At 35.5% G+C, this 22072-nt stretch overlaps 1 protein-coding gene across 1 annotated transcript in view; it reads left to right on the top strand.

Moving 5' to 3' along the window:
- Positions 1 to 22072, top strand: part of LOC101892832 (protein decapentaplegic) — a 234367-nt gene that overhangs the window by 29777 nt on the left and 182518 nt on the right. The window contains exon 3 of the mRNA XM_059123976.1: positions 3956 to 4253. The gene's annotated coding sequence lies outside the window, so the exon portion shown is untranslated. The remainder of the gene's footprint in view (positions 1 to 3955; positions 4254 to 22072) is intronic.

The following is a 22072-nucleotide window of genomic DNA, read 5'->3' as shown; positions in this document are numbered from 1 at the left end:
CAGCCAAATATAAAGAAATTACATTATCACGCTTGAATTTCATCACGATTAACTTTTTTTCTGGAAAATTCTTACCATAATGCTTCTGTATGCTTGTAAACAATATAATAAGCGGTCACTGGAATAATTTTAACAGCTGTCGGACGAGTAGCTTAGAAATGACAGCAGTCTGAAGTTATTTGCAGTTATTTCATCTAACCCTGTACTTGTTTAGGGCCTTCTAATAGTCTTCTATGTTTTCAATATCTGTAGAGTATTATCTGCAACAGATCCTCGGTCTGTGTCAAGATCTCGAAAATTGTTCTATGCGCCTTCTTTTTTTCTTCCTAGTAATGCCTCTAGATTGCTTTCAAACAGGTCTCACATCTATATAAAGACTACATGCGGCCTTTAGCCTCACCCAGGCCTATAAATGACCATTTGTCAAGAAAAATTAAACGTTTAGAAGGTATTCGCTATATATAAGACCTTTACAGATTTTTCGTTACAGAAACCCTTCAAAGAGTTTTCTTCATATACCCTGTCTTACTGAATGTAATTCTTTCTATTCTATTATAGGGTGCAATCCACGAGGGATTTCCAATTCCAAGTACTACACATGTATAATTTTTTTAACTAACAATAAATATTGTTAATAAATATTAATGAGCGCTCTAATTTATTTCTATGATTTTGTCTTTGGCTTTCAATTTTCTTTTTAAGATTTGGTTTATTATCAATCGTTCTATCGGTTTGTGGTGGACACCGTTGCATTTGTTTAAATAATTGATGCTAATTAATTTTTAAATGTGCAAAAACAGAAAAATTCCATTATTAATAAACTTTTTTTCCTCAGCTGTCATGGCCTGTAATAGAGCAATTATAAGGAATAGAATTGCATTTATTTGCAAATGATTTATTGAAAGTGAAATGGAAATCTCAGGATAAAAAAGTGAGTGAATTTTTAAGGAAGGATCTAATAATGAATAGCGAACTGTATATTTCTTCTTTTGACGCTTTTTGTGTAAAACGAAAATTTATGCATCAAATCAAAAACGAACAGAGAAAAATGTATTAAAAATGATTAGGGAATATTTCCGTTTTTTTTTTTTTTTGAAATATTGATTCAAACATTTTGTGCATATACAAGGGACATATATATCTCTTCTTCTTCTTTTACTTATAGTAGAATTTGATAAAGAATATTTTTTGCTTTGACGTCATCCGTCTAAAATGATGTTTTGTTGGAGATTTTTGCACAAATTCACAAAAAGTTCGGATTTAAATCAAAATGTGTATTTGATATATATGAAATACTGTCGTTAATGTTTGATTTAGACTATTGACGTCTTCTAGGACGTATTGTAGAATTGTATAACAAATAATTTTGTAGAATATTTCGAGTTGCAACGACTTCTTTTGGAAAGAGCTTTCAACCATTTTGTCACTATTACAGCAGATTCTGAATTGGAAATTTGTTAAACTAACATACATACATTCCGATTGCAATTTTCTTAAAAACTATTCTACCTACATATATGGTTTATTTTGAGATTTTTAGTGAAATTTTGTGTAGAATGTTTCTTGTTTTGACACCTTACGCCTAAAACGAACTTTACTGCCACTTTCAGTCTTCAACTCGAAAAAAGTCCGATGAAAAATTTATCAAAAATTAAGGAATTTTTTTGTTTTTTTTTTTTTTGATATACAGTGGAAAACGAGATTTATTTTCTTTGGTGACTTGTAGTAAAATTAGATGAAGAATATTTTTGTCTTTGAATTCACCCTCCTAGAATGTTGCTTTGTTGAAGATTTTTGCAAAAATTAAAAAAAAAAAAACACTTTTTTAAGCTTATAATGTGTTTTCAATATACATGAATTCTTGGCGCTTAGGTAAGATTTAGACCTTTGATGTCTTCTAGGACCTATAGTAGAATATTTTGACCAATAAATTTCCAAAAGTGTGGAGGAGGGGGGAACTTTTCCTCCCTATATTTAGGTTACATTTCGATGTAAACTTTCAAATCGCCGCTACGCGTGTTTTCTTTTTATACCCATATGGCTAGAGAAGATTTGATACGGCCAAAACGTACCTCATCGAAATAACGGTTTTAGGCTCTAGGTCTCTTTGGGCCAAATTCGTTTCAGGACATTTGCAGTCGATCTAGCGATGTCCGTCCGTCCGTCTGTCGGGCTGGTGCGTACGATAACTCTCGAAAGGAGTATCGGTTTTAATCCAAACTTGGTACATATTATCAAACTTAGATTGAGTTCGGATATGGGTAATATCGGTCCATTCCTTCTGGTACCACCTCCAGAAAAGGTCGAAAGACAGGTTAATCCGATTTTGCTCCAACTTTGCAAATCCTAATATTTCCATCCGTACTAAGTCGGGTGCGAAAATGGACAACACCGATCCATTCCATCAAGTACCTCCCTCACAAAGGGTCGACATTTTGAATAATAATAAATAATTACACACTTCGTAATATTTTTACTAACCCAAGGTTTGGTGTGAAGATGGAATATATTGCACCATTCCTTTTAGTACCTCCCCCAAAAAGGGTCAACATTTTGAGTTACCAAAACGATTATAAAATTCGAAATAAGCATCCGGTTCCATTTATGTTTCACACTCCCCAATATTATTATTAACTCAAGATCTGGTTTATAGATGGGATATATCGGTCCGCTCCTTCTGGTACCTCCCCACAAAGGTTCAAAAATGTGAATATCCATGAAGTTCATAAGACGCGAAATTAAAATCCGATTCCATTCAGACTTGGTACATCTCAATATTTCTATCAACACAAGATCTGTTATAACGATGGTCGAAATCGGACCATTCCTTCTGGTGGGTCAACATTTTGAATAACCAAACCAACCATGAAATCCGAAATAAGCATGCGGTTTTCTTCAAATTACACACATCACAATATTTTTATTATCCCAAGGTCTGGTGCGAAGATGATATATCGGACCCCTCCTTCTGGTACCTTTGCCACAAAGGGCCAACATTTTAAGTAGCCATGAAGCTCGAAATTAACATCCGACTCCATTCATGCTTCGCACATCTCAGTATTTCCATATACACAAGATCTGTTATTAAGAGGGTAGAGATCGGACCATTACTTCTGGTATCTACCCCACAAAGGATCGAAGTTTTGAATAACCGAAACGATCATAATAGCCATGAAGCTCATAAAACGCGAAAATAACGTCCGATTCTATTCAAACTTGGTATATCTCAATATTTTCATCAACAAATCTCTGTTATAAAAATGGTAGAGATCTGATCATTTCTTTAAGTTCGTCCTCCTCATGGGATTCAAGATTTTGGTAAACAAAACGCTCAAAGAAAGCGAAATAAGCACCTAACTCTCTTCAAATTTCACACATACAAACATTTTGCTAATACAAGATCTCTTGTGAAGATGGCATACACCTGAGAGCCCCTTCTGGTATCTCACGCAAAAAGCGTCACAATTTTTAATCTGTCATTACTTGGGAAACAAGTGAAATGTTCGATTTTCTTGTAATTTTTGCTCATACCAATATTTTTACCTGTACTGGATGAAGTATGAAAATGAAATACTTCGATTAATTATATCTGGTATATCACGCACATTTTTACATTTTCTAAAAATTATCACATATCTCATATAAAGCGAAGGAAGTAGTCGATATAGAACAAACCTGGCACGTTGCAATATTTATATCATATTTATTAAGGTCCGATACGAGATGGACATTATTGGCACATTCCTTCGTAACCTACTCCATAGAGGGTCAACAAATTTCAAAAGCGAAATTTTCCAAAATGGATTTGGACATAAGGGGACCACTATATTGAGTGTTGTAGGGTATCATATATAGCCCTTCCATATTTGTTATTATTATTATAATTGTTGTAATCATTATTGATATTATTTATACTTTTTCTAATTATATAGTTTTTCGTCTTTTTTCTTTTCAGTGAAAATTAAAAATAGGTGAAAAATAATAGTGCAATATTTGTGAAGAAGTGAATCCTGGAAATTCCGAAGCAATATTTTATACAAAATATATAATTCAATTGAATCATAATTTTAAATAAGTATTCCTCAAATTCAAATATATATCATCAGAAGCAGCTCAGTTCTTTGGTTGGTGATATTGTGATAAAAATTGAAATTGTGTGATTTTCGATCCTGTATTTAAATGAAATGATATTCAACATAGCAATGATAAAGTGAAAACTTTGGAGTACCACTTTCAACAACACAACAAATAAGGTAAGAAACATATTTTCTTTTAATTTTTTTAAGGAGTGAGTATTCTGAAATAATTTTTTTGTAACTGAACTTTAAATTTTTCCTTAAGTTTCTCTATTAAAAAAAACCTAATTTTTCCTTATACCATAATAAGTTGCACACAACATATCTGATGTTTGTTCCCTGTGTCATCTAACTTTCCATTACCTCTTTTTCCCATTACACATAGAGCTACCTACAAATCAGTTGTTTTTTTTTTTCTATAACAAAAAAGAGCTACACCACACATCTGTGGATAAAACGCCAAGATACATTCCTATCTACATTTGATCGAACAGATGCGATAACTAGATGCGCAATAATTTGCAGATGCGTTTTAGCTACTGGTCATTAGCAAATCAGTCGACGACGTAACAACGGTAGCCATGCATAGGGGCATTAAATAGCCCAAGCCAAAAGAAGCTAATGGAGAAGAAGACAACAACTCACAAAAAATGAACAACACAACTTGAAAAACGACTAACAACAATCTAAGACCGGACCGGTGTGCTGCTTATAAATACAACAACATACTTAGGGAAATATTTTGTATGAATCGCATAAACGGAGAGACATATATACATACCCATGCGACGTATATTACATACATGCGAGCATACATTTGAAATTCAAGTTTATTTTACTAGCGCTCAGATTTAAACAAGTCGTAGTCGACGTTGTTGTTGCTGTTGGAATTTGTAAGATTGGGTGGTTGGTGGAATCTGAGTTATTTTGGTTTTCTTTTTTGCCGATGCCACAGTCGCAGCCGCTGCTGCTGCTGCTTTTAAACAGATGTCTTGTCTTCAGTTTTAAGAAAATATTTAAAGCTCGAAAGAAGCAATTTTTTTTTAAATTTGAAGTCATCAAGAAACCTTGAAAGTACAAGAGAAGACCAACAGGTCTTCTATGGGAGAAGACCAACAGGTCTTCTATGGGAGAAGACCGACTGGTCTTCTATGGGAGAAAACTAACTGGCCTTTTATGGGAGAAGACCTTCGGGTCTTCTAAGAGAGAAAACCACCCGCTATTCTATGAGAGAAGAACACCTTCTTGGACAGAAGTCCATCGGGACTTCTATGAGAGTAGATTAATTGGTTTTCTACAGAAGACGAATAAGTGGTCTTCTATAGAAGAAGACCAACTGGTCTTCTATAGAAGAAGAAGACCAACTGGTCTTCTATAGAAGAAGACCAACTGGTCTTCTATAGAAGAAGACCAAGTGGTCTTTTATAGAAGAAGGTCAAGTGGTTTTCTACAGAAGAAGACCAAGTTGTCTTCTATAGAAGAAGACCGAGTGGTTTTCTACAGAAGAAGACCAACGGGTCTTCTATAGAAGAAGACCAACTGGTCTTCTATAGAAGAAGAAGACCAACTGGTCTTCTATAGAAGAAGAAGACCAACTGGTCTTCTCTAAAAGAAGAGCAACTGGCCTTCTCTAAAGGAAGACCAACTGATCTTCTATAGAAGAAGACCTGCTGGTCTTCTATAGAAGAAGACCTGCTGGTCTTCTATAGAAGAATACCTGCTGGTCTTCTATAGAAGAAGACCAACTGGTCTTCTGTAGAAGAAGACCAACTGGTCTTCTGTAGAAGAAGAACTGCTGGTCTTCTATAGAAGAAGACCAATTGGTCTTCTGTAGAAGAAGACCAATTGGTCTTCTGTAGAAGAAGACCTGCTGGTCTTCTATAAAAGAAGACCTGCTGGTCTTCTATAGAAGAAGACCAACTGGTCTTCTGTAGAAGAAGACCAACTGGTCTTCTGTAGAAGAAGAGAAGACCTGCTGGTCTTCTGTAGAAGAAGAGAAGACCTGCTGGTCTTCTATAGCAGAAGACCAACCGGGTCTTCTATAGAAGAAGACCAACCGGGTCTTCTATAGAAGAAGACCAACCGGGTCTTCTATAGAAGAAGACCAACCGGGCTTTCTATAGAAGAAAACCAACCCGGTCTTCTATAGAAGAAGACCAACCGGGTCTTCTATAGAAGAAGACCAACCGGGTCTTCTATAGAAGAAGACCAACCGGGTCTTCTATAGAAGAAGACCAACCGGGTCTTCTATAGAAGAAGACCAACCGGGTCTTCTATAGAAGAAGACCAACTGGTCTTCTATGGACGAAGACCAACTGGTCTTCTATGGACGAAGACCAACTGGTCTTCTATGGACGAAGACCAACTGGTCTTCTATGGACGAAGACCAACAGGTCTTCTATAGAGAAGACCCACTGGTCTTCTATAGACGAAGACCAACTGGTCTTCTATAGAAGAAGACCAACCGGGTCTTCTATAGAAGAAGACCAACCGGGTCTTCTATAGAAGAAGACCAACTGGTCTTCTATAGCAGAAGACCAACTGGTCTTCTATAGCAGAAGACCAACTGGTCTTCTATAGCAGAAGACCAACTGGTCTTCTATAGCAGAAGACCAACTGGTCTTCTATAGCAGAAGACCAACTGGTCTTCTATCGACGAAGACCAACAGGTCTTCTATTGAAGGAGACCGACCGGTCTTCTATATGAAAGAAGACCAACCAGGTCTTTTATGAGCTGCTGGTTTTATATGAGAGAATACCAACTGTTCTTCTGTGAGAAGACTTACTGATTTTCTTTGATTAGATTCTCTGAGAGAACAACCTCCTCTTCCATGAGACATTGATATTGTCCCTCCACGGACCCCCACCATTGTTGCATGGGTTAAATTGATATGCAAAATCGTGTTTGACGACCATCATCATCTTATCATATAGCCATGCAAATTGGGCCTCGATTGCGCACATGCCTAACTTAGAGCAGTCAACACTGAAACAAAGCAACAACAACAACAGCAGCAACATCAGCAACAACATCTACAAAACACCTTGCATTCCAAACGTGATTGTGTTACAAAAACAAGAAGAACAACAAACTTGCACATTTGGTTAAGGTGACTGAAATCTCAAGTGATGGTGGCTACCAACCAGACTTTGGCGCAGCAACCCAATATTATTTGCAAGCGAAAAGAATGCCAAAAACCATAGCTTCAAACATCTAGGCATGCGTGTAGTACTCATTCAATTGTTGATGTTTGTTTTTTCTGTTGCAGCATTGCAACAGCAACTTTCAGAAAGGAAGAAGCCGGTTGGTGATACCAACAAACAATCGAACAAACAAACTTGTTATTGAAAAAATAGCAACAAGTTGATTTAAATATAACAACAAAATCATTTAAGAGAATTGGTGATGTTAAATAACAGCGATGGGATCAGGCGCTGGATAAGGTGATGTTGTGAGAGAATTTTGTTTTGGGGTTAGGTTGGTCATTTCTTTAAAGGATGAAGTTCTAAAAGAATATTCTTCAAAAATATCCACGATTTTTACTATGTGGGTCCATAAACGATTTTCCTAAAAGTACTCGAGTCTAGCTCTGTTATTCCTTAAAAAAGACATTCTTAAAAATCCATGATTATAGCCCTGCATGTGCGTGAAAATATTATTTTTCCCTTATCCAAAAATATTTTGTGAAAAATTCGTATTAAAAAAATGAAGAATCTGTACCAAAGAATTTAAAAGAAGAAGAAATAACTTCAATTAAACTCCCTGAAAATGACTATCGACATTCGAAATATCATAAAAATAAATTAAATTTTAAAAACAAATTCGTATTTTATTAATTCTGAAGCCAAACCGAAAAAACCTTGAAAACCAACGATTACACTGTGAAACAATATTCAGTTTTCTATTTAAATTTTGAAATTAGAGATGAAAAATGAGGACACGTGTATCGGCGTTTTGAAAGTGTATATTACAAAGTAACCTAAATACAAGGGGCAACTTCCCCTCCCCCCATCACCTCTTTTAGACATTTTCGGATTAGTAGTACTCGTAATCCGTGCATTATAAGCATATAGTGTCTTCGGCAATATTGCCGATAAAAATACAAGCAATATTTTGGTCGAAAATTTTAACCCTCAAGCGAGTCAACAAATGGTTCTTTCTGCTGTTTTTCTAAAGATATGGTTAAAAACTCCCTTCAAACGGGGTCGTATCACAAAATATTCTACAATATTATTTGTCGTAAAATTCTACTATACAGGGTGAAATAAGAAAACTTGTTTGAATTGGTCACCATTTGGTACAAATTATGGCCTTAAAACGGTCAATGAAACCCGACAAACGCTGGCCGAAAGTTGCTCTGGGGTATTTTGGCCCATTCCCAGCGAAGCGCTTGCTTGAGGTGATCGACACGTTCGTATTTTTTAGTGCCAATCTTGCTTTCCAAAATACTCCAAAAATACAATAGTCCAACGCATTGGTATCCGGAGATTTTGGTGGCAATTGTGCGCTGGAAATGAAGCGAAGAACCTCATTTTGTAACCATTCTTGGGTGGCGCGTGCTGAGTGCGATGGTGCTGAGTCCTGTTGGAATGTCCAAGGTCTGCGGCCAAAATGTTTGCGTGCCCAAGGCTTTTATATACCCTCCAGAATATTTTCGCGATATAATTAGGCATTTATTCAGATGCCACGGTCGATTAATACGAGCGGAGAGCGACCATCGGCTGTTATGGCGGTCCACACCATCACCATGGGCGGCGCTTGAGTTCTGGTGGCCAACCGAAGGTGCACATTTTCAGCTGACCATTTCAGCTGGCAAGTAAACACCGTAATTTTGTTTGTTTACAAACTGCTGGACAACGAATGTTTTCTCATCGGAGAAACCAAATTCGGCAGTTCACCACTTTCGGCCAAGCAACTCTTTAGCTCTTTTGAGTCTATTTTCTTTCTGTTGCGCTGTTAGTTCTTGGCTTTACCCCGAGCTCATTTTTCAATATTTTCCGAATGGAATATAGCGATATGTTCAACCCATGAGCCATGTTTCGGCCACTGCGACGCGGGTTTCGATCAAATCACTTCTTTACTTTTCAAACCATTTCTGCTGATGTTGCTGTTTTCTTCCGTCCACTTCGTTGACGTCGCAACCAGTATCAGGGTAACGAGCGATGTTACGAGACATAAAAGATTTACTCACATTTAAATGCTGGAGTACTCTAACGATAGCCACTTGTGGTTTTCCAGCCAAATATAAAGAAATCAAACTACGCTCACGCTTGAATTCCACCACGAATAACTTTTTTTCTGGAAAATTCTCACCAAAATGCTTTTGTACGCTTGTAAACAATATAATGGGCTGTCACTGGAATAATTTTAACAGCTGTCGGCCGAATGGCTTAGAAATGACAGCAGTCTGAAGTTGGTTGCAGTTTTTTAATCTCACCCGGTATTTATGGGCTGAAGCCGTACATTGTGGTAGTTTGTGCTAAAATCTCCCACGAAACATCATTTTAGAAGGATGGCATTAAAGAAAAATATATTCTTCATCAAATTTTACTATAAGTCAAAAAGGAAACGAAATCTCTATTCCGCAGGCAACATTCTTTGCGTCGATTGAATTTTGTACGGGAACAAATGCAAATAAATGCGAATAATCCGTTGTAAAGTGGACCGAACCATGCCCAACTGCTGAGAACGGCGTTTTTGGGATGTTTTTGGGGACCTCCAAACATTGGCTCGTACGGCAGCGATATTCTCGGCCGATCGCCTTGGTCGACTTTTATATGGCCTCTTCGGATTAGAAAGAGCCTTACCAGTCGAAAATTTTTCGTACAAACGCTTAATGGTGTTCTTAGAAGGCGCACTTCTCACATTTTTTAATGTTTTAAAAGCACGTTGAGTTTTCACAATTGACTTCTTCTGTTGAATGTAAATTTCAACTATTTCAGAGCGCTCGCGTGGCGTGTATTGGTTCATGGTAAAAATGTGCTTGGACTGACGCTTCAAACGCGGTATGTCATTAAGCGATGTGACATCTCTGTCAAAAGTTATGGCGTTGCCAGATGGGTCCGTCGAATATGGACAACCCTGTATGTCTCCAAAAAAAAAAAAAAAAAAAAAAAAAAAGAAAATATTCCTTTTTTTTAATCAATTTTTCCAGTAACTTTTTCCAAGTCGAAACCTGTCAAAGGAAGAAATATTCTACACAAAATTTCACTATAAATCTCAGAATAAACCATATATACAGGTGCAATAGTCTTTAACAAAATATCGTTCGAAATTTAGGTACAATAAATGAAAATTATTTTACTGCTTGTTTTTCAAAGTAGGAATTGTTTTAAGGGGTATTTTTTTTTCAGCCCGGTAAAACTTGAAATTGTAAAAAATAACACAAAAAGTTAAATTTTAATCAATTTTTTTTTTGAAAATTATTTCGGGCTTATGGGCACCGCTGCTGTTCTTGACGAAGTGCATTCTGGACGTCCAATTTTTGGCCACTTTTTCGAGCTCTGCTGGCCGTATGTCACGAATAACACGAACAATGCTGGCCTCCAAGGCGTCAATTGTTGCTGGTTTATCAGCATAAGCCAGTGACTTCACGTAGCTCCACAGGAAATAATCGAGAGGTGTCAAATCGTACGACCTTGGAGACCAATTGACAGTTCGACTTCTCGAAATCAACTTATCGCCAAATTTTGATTTCAATAGGTCGATGGTTGCGTTCGGCGTATGGCACGTAGCGCCATTCTGTTGAAACAACATCTCCTCCGGATCAATGTCATCCATATTTTTAAACAAAAAAATCATTGATCATGGTGCGGTAACGATCTCCATTGACCGTAACGCGAACTCCGGCCTCATTTTTGAAGAAATAAGGTCCGATGATGCCACCAGCGTTAAAAACGCACCATAAGGTGCATTTTTTTTGGATGTAATGGAGTCTGTATGGTCTCTTGTGGATTGGTCTCACTGTTGATTTACTGTTAATTTAACACGATCCAATCCAAGTAAAAATCTCCCTTTATACTTCATTTTTATGGGAAATTGTCAAAGTAAGAATTATTCTAGACCAAATTTCATTGTGAGTCTCTGAACGAAAAAAAAATTGTACACTCAATATATTCCATGAAAAAATAGCATCACTTCATAAAAAACCTTGGAATTCGTATAAATTCAAAACACATTTAAGGGTTAAAACCGTACATTGTTTGAGTTTGTGCTAAAATCTCCAACAAAGCATCATTTTAGATGGATGACATCAAAGAAAAATATATTCTTCATCAAATTTTACTATAAGTCTCCAAAGAAACGAAATCTCTATTTCTACTGCATATCAATAAGTTATTTGTTATATATGTTTCCAAAAAAAGCGAAAATATTTCGTATTTTTTTAATCAAATTTTCCAAGAACTTTTTCCTAGTGGAAGCCTAAAAGTTACATAAAATATCGTTTTTAGGCGGAAGGTGTCAAAGGAAGAAATATTCTACACAAATTTTCACTGTAAATCTCAGAATAAACCATATATCCAGATGCAATAGTCTTTAACAAAATAACGTTCGAAATTTAGGTACTATAAGTGAAAATTATTTTACTGCTGGTTTTTACTGTTAATTTAACCCGTTTCCATTCCAAGTCAAAACCACCCTTTAGACTTAATTTTTATGGGAAATTATCAAAGTAGGAATTATTCTGGATCAAATTTCAGTGTGAGTCTCTGAACGAAAGAAATTTGTACACTCAATATAAACCATGAAAAAATAACATTAATTTTTGTTAATTTAAAACTTTGTTTATTTCTGAAAAGACATCACTTTTTTCCATTGCGCTGCAAAATTTCTTATAATTTCACTCTAGAATAGCCAGTCTGGGTTGTGGAAACTGAATCTGGAGTCCTTGTTTTCATTTTTAACAATTTCGACTCATATCCAAAGAATTTGGCTCTCTCTCTTTCCTCATTTGACAGATATTTTTGATCCCAATAGAAAACAAATGCTCACTTTCAATTCAAAACAATTACAATATCAAACAACTTTTGCGGCAATTAGCAGTAACGCTAACTGCCAAACCAAAAATGGATATTCACCCATTACCCATTTTTGCAAAGTAGAAAATCAAATATGTCAATATCAATGATGATAATAATAATAATAATAATAATAGTAGCAATAACAATAGTCATTCATTTCAATATTTGAAAAAAATATTAGCATTTTTTTTTCACTCACCGAATGTTTGTTAAATAACCATAAACAAATGCCAGCCGATAATAAGGAAAATATTTGAATTGCGAAATTTTGTTTTTAAAAATAGCACAACATTTGTTAAATGATTTCTAAAATTAGAAGACAGCTTCGTTTGTTTGTTTGGCGGTTTGTTTTTATTGTCAAATTCCTTATGGGGTTGTAAGCAGATAAGCACCTACAATTATTGGCTACCAGCTACCAGAAATACAGTGGGACAAAGTGTGAGTTTATTTATTATTTTGATGTGAAAGTGTTTTTATTATTATTATTTTTTTTTTAATTTAGAACAAAACTTAGTAGTCAGATTGGCTTAGTTTGATATAAAGTATTTTTTCCAACAGAAATTCTCACAAAATCAATTAAAAACTTGCCTTAGACCTTCAAATCTTATTTGAGATCCAGTATTAAAAAAAAAAAAAAAAACAAGTTAAAAAATATCTGTCGGTTTTGGCCGACATATGTATTCCCTCAGTTAATTTTCGACTATCTAAATATATTTTGACTTCTGTTATGATTATTCAAATTGTTGACCCTCTATGGAATAGGTTCTGAAAGAATAGGCCAATATTGTCCATTTCGTATCGGACCTAAATAAATATGACATATAAATTGCGACATGACAGGTTTGGACCTCCTGCGTGAGGTACCAGATATAGTCGACCGAAGTATTCCATTTTCATACTTCATCTAATGCAGATAAAAATATTGGTATGGGCAAAATTACAAGAAAATCGAACATTTATATCCAATTTTATGTGAAATCATAAATTCCGTATTCATCTCAGGTTTTCCAGTTGAGAGAAATAATTAGATATAGTAAGTTGTAAAGAATTTCTGACTTGTTTCGCAAGTTATGACCGATAAAAGTATGGAAAATTGTGACCCTTTGTGGGTGAGGTACCAGAAGAGGTTTGCAGCTATATATCATCTTCACAACAGATCTTGTGTTAGCAAAAATGTTTGTATGTGTGAAATGTGAGAAGAGTTGGATGGTTATTTCGTTTTCCTTGAGCGTTTAAAATGTTAATTTAGCGTTTTATGAGCTCCATGGATATTCAAATTTTGACCCTCTGTGGGGGAGGTACCAAAAGAAATGGACCGATATGTGCCATCTTCACACCATATTTTGTGTTAGCAGAAATAATAGGATGTTTGAAATATGAAGAGAATCGGATGCATATTTCAGGATTTTATAATCGTTTTGTGTTATTAAAAACTTTGACCATTTATGGGTGAGGAATGTTCCGATCTCTACTATCTTTATAAAAAATCTTGTGTTGATATAACTATTGATATGTGTCAAACTGGAATGTGAATGAAACCGGATGTTAATTTAGCGTTTTTATAAGCTTAATAGATATTGATAATTTTGACCCTTGGTGAGGGAGGTACAAAAAGTAGTTGACCGATATATCCCATCTTCACACCAGTTTTAGGTTCATAAAAATATTGGGATGTGTGAAATTTTAAGACAATCGGATTCTTACGTCACAGTTTATAAGAGTTGTAATTTTTTGCGGGGGAGGTACTTAATAGAGTAGGCCGATTTCTTACGTCACAGTTTATAAGAGTTGTAATTTTTTGCGGGGGAGGTACTTAATAGAGTAGGCCATTTCCTGACCTAGCACTGATGCAAATACTGAATTTGCAAAGTTCCAACAAAATCGGATTATCCTTTCTCTTTCGGAAATCGGAAATAGCATCAAATTTTTGAATAAGTTTAGATTTGTTCGAATTGATCACCTTTGGCACGAATTATGGCCTTCAAACGGGCAATGAAACCGTCACGGGCTGCCCGAATGTTGCTCTGCGGTATTGTGGCCCATTCCCGGCGAAGCGTTTGCTTGAGGTGATCGACACTTTGGTATTTTTTAGTGCCAACCTTGCTTTCCAAAATACTCCAGACACAATAGTCCGACGGATTGTTATCCGGAGATTTTGGCGGCCATTGTGCGCTGGAAATGAAGCGAGGAACCTCATTTTGTAAACATTCTTGGGTGGCGCTTGCTGAGTGAGGTCAAAATGTTTGCGTGCGGAAGGCTTTAATACACCCTCCAAAATATTTTCGCGATAATAATTGGCATTTATTCTGATGCCACGGTCGATTAATACGAGCGGAGTACGACCATCGGCTGTTATGGCGGCCCACCATCACCATGGCCAGCGCTTGAGTCCTGGTGGTCAACCAAAGGTGCACGTTTTCAGCTGACCTCTTTGGCAAGTAAACACTCACATTTTGTTTGTTTACAAACTTGTGGAAAACGAATATTTTCTCATCGGAAAAAACAAAATTCGGCTGTTCACCACTTTCGGCCAAGCGAAGCAACTCTTTAGCTCATTTGAGTCTATTTTCTTTCTGTTGCGGTGTAAGTTCTCGAACTTTTTGAAATTCCAATGTCCGAGCTCATTTTTCAATGTTTGCCGAATGGAATATTGCGATATGTTTAGCTCAAGAGCCATTTTTCAATGCCTTTACTCCGAGCTAATTTTTCAATATTTTTCGAATGGAATATTAGGATATGTTCAGCTCAAGAGCCATTTTTCTGCCACTGCCATGCTTTTTTACTTGTCGACCAATTTCTTCTGATGTTTCTGTTTTCTTCCGTCCACGTCCACTTACTTGACGTCTGGCTACGCTACCAGTATCACAGTAACGGGCGATGGTACGGGACACAAAAGATTTATTCACCATTCATATTCATATGCTGGAGTGCTCTAACGATAGCCACTTGTGGTGTTCCAGCCAAATATAAAGAAATCACACTATCACGCTTGAATTCCAACACAAATAACTTTTTTTCTAGAAATTTCTCACCAAAATGCTTTTGTTCGCTTGTAAACAATATAAGGGGCTGTCACTGGAATAATTTTAACAGCTGTCGGACGAGTGGCTTAGAAATGACAGCAGTCTGAAATTGGTTGTAGTTTTTTCATCTCACCCTGTATACCTTCTCTAGCCATATGGATGGGGGTATAAAAATACATTGGAACTATATATCGCCTTATATTTTATACCTCTTTAGCTGAATGTGCCCACCACGGCTCTTGAACTTTACCTTAAATTTAGTTCTTATTTATTTTTAATATCAAAGGTCTAAGATGGCATTTCTATTCCGATTAAATTTATAACTTTTTCACTTTTAAGTTCCAACATCCAAGACGGTACTTTCCAACTGCTCCATTTATAATTTTTCCCCTTTTAACACCCAAGGCCAACGACGGCATTTAGATTCGACGCGTAATCCGATTTTTGCGTTGAACCACGACGGTGCACTTTGACTGGGCTTGCGTTCCACTTACCTTGTAAAATTGATACATGTTCTGGATTGCTTCTCTGATTCCCCACTGAAGCTTTGTCTGCCGTTTATGTCCGTGGTAGAGGATTCCCGGCTTATTTCAATGGCCTTCCCGATGTCGGTCATTGCTGAATCAACCATGTGGCTTATAAAAAACGGGCCCTGTTTACGGCATTGGTGTCAGGATTTATGGGATCTTGTTTACGACATCTTCATGATAAATCAAATATTTTGGGTACAACTGTACTATTCTAATATGAAATTCTGATGTTTCAACAATCTTATAATAATTATTACTTAAATTAACTTTAACAAGAGATCTTTACATAAAAAAATAAATAAATATTAATAATTAAAATTATTAACTGTAGAATTCAAATTGTTACAAAATTTAATTCACAAAAAACAAAATCATCAAAGAATATTTATTATTTGTGTCAAATTGACAAAATTACTTGTCATTTCACTTTCTATAAAAAAATAAATAAAAAAAATCTGCAGCATCACTAAATCCATAATAAAAATATACGACTTCTAGGAAATCATTCGACGCGCTCCCTCCCTTTCGTTAATTATCTAGAAAATCCATTTAATGTAACTATTTATTGTTGGCATTCTCTCTCTCGTTCTCTGCCATGTCTTTATTCGTTCAAATAAGTATCTTGCCAATAAATATTTATATAACGCTCATATATGGGTTCAATGTGTTTATTGCGTGATCGGTTTGACGATTGATAAATCTGTCAATCATTTATGGCAGCTAATTGATTTGCCATTTGGTACGATTTTAAAAATAGATTTTTATTATAAATAGCAATGTGTGTTTGGTTTTAATTGAGAAATATATAATTGCAATGGAATTTATTAATTTCGTTGTTCGCGTGACCCATTTTTATTAACACCGTGCAACAAAAAATTGAAAATTTTCAGATATGGGCGTTTTTTGTTTCAGTTACAAAAATCTGGAAATTTTTGCTAGAATATCGTTTATTTACTTAAAAAAGTAGTGACACTTGCAGCCAAATTTAAGAGGCAATGAAAAAAAAAAATCCACTTTTGTTTGTCCTTGAAAATATTTGGTTCTTAAAAAATATTTTTTAAATAATCCACGTTTCTGTTGGTCCTTGAAAGCATTTTCCCTAAAAAATCTACGTTTCTGTTGGTCCTTGAAAGCATTTTCCCTAAAAAATCTACGTTTCTGTTGGTGCTTGAAGGCATTTTCCCTAAAAAATCCACGCTTGTTTGTCCTTGAAATATTTGGTCTTTAATTTTTTTTTTAAATCCACGTTTCTGTTGGCCCTTGAAAGCATTTTCCCTAAAAAATCCATGTTTCTGTTGGTCCTTGAAAGCATTTTCCCTAAAAAATCTACGTTTCTGTTGGTCCTTGAAAGCATTTTCCTTAAAAAATCCACGTTTGTTTGTCCTTGAAAATATTTGGTCTTAATTTTTTTTTTAAGTCCACGTTTGTTTGTCCTTGAAAACATTTTCCCTAAAAAATCTACGTTTCTGTTGGTCCTTGAAAGCATTTTCCTTAAAAAATCCACGTTTGTTTGTCCTTGAAAATATTTGGTCTTAATTTTTTTTTAAGTCCACGTTTGTTTGTCCTTGAAAACATTTTCCCTAAAAAATCCACGTTTGTTTGCCCTTGAAAATATTTGGTTTTTAAAAAATATTTTTTAAAAAATCCACGTTTATTTGCCCTTGAAAATATTTGGTCTTTAAAAAATATTTTTTAAAAAATCCACGTTTCCTTTGATCATTGAAAATATTGTTGGTCCTTAAAAAATATTTCTTAAAAAATCCACGCTTTTGGATCCTTGCAAAAATATTTTTCTTAAAAAAATCCACGTTTTTGGGCCTTGAAATAATTTTCCTTCAAAAATCCACGTTTGTTGGTCCTTGAAAATATTTTCATTTTGTTGGACCTTAAAAAAAATATTATTTAAAAACCCCACGTTTGTTGGTCCTTGAAAAACATTCTTTAAAAAAATCACACTTCTGTTGTTCCTTGAAAAAATATTCTTTAAAAAATTCAAGTCTCGGTTGGTCCCAAAAAAAAAAAAAAAAATGTGAAAAAAAAATTCTTTAAAAAACCTACGTTTCTGTTGGTCCTTGGAAAAAACATTCTTTAAAAAATCAACGTTTTTTTTGTCTGTTTGTCCTTGAAAAACATTCTTTAAAAAATATACATTTCTGTTGGTCCTTGGAAAAATATTCTTTAAAGAATCCACGTTTCAGATGGTCCTTGAAAAAATATTGTTAAAAAATTCCCCGTTTCTATAGGTCCTTGAAAAAATATTATTAAAAAATTCCTCGTTTCAATAGGTCCTTGAAAAATAGTCTTTAAAAAATCCACGTTTCTTTGGTCCTTGAAAAAATGTTATTTAAAAAATTCCCTGTTTCTATAGGTCCTTGAAAAATAGTCTTTAAAAATCCACGTTTTTTCGTCCTTGAAAAATAGTCTTTAAAAATCCACGTTTTTTCGTCCTTGAAAAAATATTTTTTAAAAAATCCACGTTTTTTTCGTCCTTGAAAAAATATTTTTTTTAAAAAATCCACGTTTTTTTTCGTCCTTGAAAAAATATTTTTTAAAAAATCCACGTTTTAGATGGTCCTTGAAAAAATATTTTTAAAAAAATTTACCGTTTCTGTTCTGCTGGTCCTTGAAAAAATGGTCTTTAAAAAGTCCACGTGTTTTCGTCCTTGAAAAAATATTTTTTAAAAAATCCACGTTTCAGATGGTCTTTGAAAAAATATTTTTAAAAAAAATCACCGTTTCTGTTGGTTTTTGAAAAAATATTCTTTAAAAAATCCACATTTCTGTTGGCCCTTGAAAAAATATTCTTAAAAAAGAGCCACGTTTGTGGTTTCAGAGGCAAAAAGAACGTGGCTTTTTTTTAAGAATACTTCTTCAAGGATCAACCAATTGAACGAAAGGATTTTTAAAGCCACTTTTTTTTGGCTGTTGGTGGTCTTCTAAAATTATGGACTTTCTATGAATATTTCTAGAGATTTTCTGGTAAAACCCCGTGACCTTTACCACGTCACAGATTTCTCTGACATTTAACCTTGCAAAGTCCCTCGGAAGGTCTTCAGTGTATAGAATACCTGTAAACTGCTAACTTGTCTCCCGACCTGATGTTTATATGAATTAGTTTCCAAACAATTTCATTGGTCAAGGTTATGTAAATATTTTCTTAATTTTAGAAAACATATAAACAACAACAAAGGAGAAATAATAATTTTCATTTCCAATGTATGCAGAAGTACGCGTGATGCCTTTTAATATCGCCGAGAACAGCAGCAGATCGCATCATTTACTTCTGTAGTGCTGTCGTCGTGATCATCATCGCATCTACACCGGCAGCAACAATCTTTTGGGGCATCCCATTCCATCTAATCTTATCTACGCATTATTTTGTTGTACAACCAAAAATATTGTTTCTTGGGGAAAGGGGGTAAGCCCCTCGTCTTTCGTCTACTTTGATTTGCCATGGTGCACCACAGGGTTATCTCCATGGGGCGCACTTGCTGCGTTGCTGCTTAGCAATTAAAGATCGCATCATGCCTTGGAATCAAAAATTTCCCAAGCTTTTTGGAAGTCCAATGTTTTTTTTTTTTATGGATGGTGCTGCAATAGAGGAGGGGAGGAGAGGGGGTTAGAGATTCTAGGTCCATAACAGAGAAGTGTGTGTATTTTTTTTAATTTTCTTCTCTTTTTCTTTCTCTCTCTTTCTCTCTTTGTTGTGAATGATGGCTGTGGTGATGATGGTTGGACTGCTTCTGCTTCCTCCCGCCTTTAATGGGGGCTTGTGGTCATCTTCGTGGTCGTTGTTGTTTTGGCATTTAATGACTTTTTTAATTCAATCGATTAAAAATTGGTTAGTTTTTTGTTTTTTGTTTCTACTCTTGGCTGTGCATAAAAATCTCAGCAGGTGTACAAAGTGGAAAGCTATGGACACCAATGCTGATGCTGTGGTATCATCGAAAATGCTGCGTGTGTATGTATGTGTGTGTTGATTGAACATTTTCGAAATACCAAACACAGTATGCAAATGTCATTATTATCAATTTTGAAAACAAGTGTTATTTTTTAAGAAGAAGAAAAAAAAAGAAGAAGAAGAAAAAAAAAAGACAAAGGTATTTAAAAAAATGTGCTGATGGGGGACGGATGTGTGGGTACGAGGGTCCGATAAAAATTTTCTGAATTTTTTTTTTTCTAAATTTAAGCCAAGACGTCCTTGAAAAATATACAAACAATTTAAAAAGTATCAATGGGTTTTGCCGACAAATGTATACCCTCAACCAATATTCGGTTATTTAAATATACCTTGACTTCTCTTTGGTACTTAAAAAAATATCAAATTTAGAAAACTTTGTTTCGCGTTTGCCGGTGTGGGTCGTACCTAGACGAGAAAATCTCAAGCCCCGGTCGAAGGCCGGCTTCTCACAAAAAGTGTCAAATTTAAAAAAGTTGGGTTCGCGTTAGCCGGAGTTGGTCATACCCAGAGAAGTAAAACTCAAGCCCCTGTCGAAGGCCGGCTACTTACAACAACTGTCAAATTTAGAAAAACTTTAGCTTACGTAGCCGGTTGAACGTACCCAGAAGACAATATCTCTGGACCCGAAAAAGGTATTAGCACAAATTGTAGCTTTTTGGAGAGGTAAGAGTGTCAGCAATAATTTGGTATAAATTTGGCTCACCGCCGTAATGGGCCCTTTTTCGACTTTTTGGTGGTTTTATAAAAAATCCGGGTCCAAAAATCGATAATTTGACTATAACTTCCGAACCGTTCCTATCATGTGACCACTTGGTGGATAGATATGTTCATAAGCTTCCCAATGATACCTATATATATAAGTGGATACAGGTCTAGTTCGGGTCTTGAACTCGGACTTTCGGGTCAAAAATCTGAAGTCCCAAATCCACCCCCCCCCCCCAGGAAAAAAATTCTTTCCCGTAACTTCCGAACCGTTCCCATCATGTCACTACTTGTTGGATAGATATGTTCATAAGCTTCCCATCGATACCTATATATATAAGTGGATCCAGGTCTAGTTCGGGTCTTGAACCCGAACTTTCGGGTCAAAAATCTGGGGTTCCGGATTCGCCCCAAGAAAAAAATAGTTTCCCGTAATCACGGCAATAATACCTACCACTGGAAAAAAATTAAGAGTTTTTACTAAACTAGAGTTAAGCCTTTGATCCTTTGTGGGGGAGATACCAGATCGAATGGACCGATCCCATTTTCACAACAGATCTTGTGGTAGTAGAAATAATGGAATGTGTGAAATATGAAGAGAACCGGATGCTTATTACGGATTTAATAATCGTTTCGGTTATTCGAAATTTTGATCCTTTGTGGAGGAGGTACCAGAAGGAATGGTCCGATCTCTTCCATCTTCATAATAGATTTCTTTTGATGATAGAATTATTGAGATGTGCCAAATCTGAATGGAAGCGGATGTTAATTTCTCGTCTAATTAGCTTTATGTATATTCCAAAATTTGACTCTTTGTAGGGGAGATACAATTCCATCTTCACAGCAGATCTTGTGATCTTATGAAGAGAACTGGATGCTTATTTCGGATTTATGATCGTTTTGGTTATTCAAAATGTTGACCCTTTGTGGGGGAGGTACCAGAAGAAATGATTCGATCTCCACCATCTTCATAACAGATCTTGTGTTGATAGAATTATTGAGATGTGCCAAGTCTGGATGGAATCGGATGCTCATTTTGCGTTTGATGAGCTCCATGGATGCTCAGAATTTTGACCCTTTGTGGGGGAGGTACGGGAAGGAGTGGAACGATATATCCCATCTTCTTTGAAGATCTTATTAGTAGAAATAATGGGATGTGTGAAATATGAAGAGTACCGGATGCTTATTTCGGAATTAATAATCATTTCGGTTATTCGAAGTTTTCACCCTTTGTGGGGGAGGTACCAGAAGGAATGGTACGTTCTCTGCCATCTTTATAACAAATCTTGTATTCGTAGAAATATTGAGATTTGTCAAGCCTGAGTGGAATCTCATGTTATTTTGCGTCTTATGTGCTTCAGGGATATTAACAATTTTGACTCTTTATGGGGGAGGTACCAGAAGTAGTGGACCAATATTTCCCATCTACTCACCAGACCTTGGGTTAATGAAAATATTGAGATGTGTGTAGTTTGAAGATAATCTAACTCTTACATAACATTTTATAAGAGTTATATATAATTCAAAATTTTGACCCTTTTTGGGGGAGTTATTAGAAGAAGTGAACCGATATTGTCCATTTTCGCGCCTGACGTAGAATTGATGGACATTTTGGGATTTACAAAGTTGGAGCAAACTTGAAGTATCCTTTCTCTCTCAGTGCAGTAAAATTTTTTTATTAAAAATTTCGACGTTTTCTGGGAGAGGTACCGGAAGGAGTAGAATGATATTGGCCACCTTCAAACTCTTCCTAAGTCC

The sequence above is a fragment of the Musca domestica genome, unplaced genomic scaffold, assembly GCF_030504385.1.
Source record: "Musca domestica strain aabys unplaced genomic scaffold, Musca_domestica.polishedcontigs.V.1.1 26, whole genome shotgun sequence".
Classification (NCBI taxonomy): domain Eukaryota; kingdom Metazoa; phylum Arthropoda; class Insecta; order Diptera; family Muscidae; genus Musca; species Musca domestica.
This window is presented reverse-complemented; position numbering and strand designations above follow the sequence as displayed.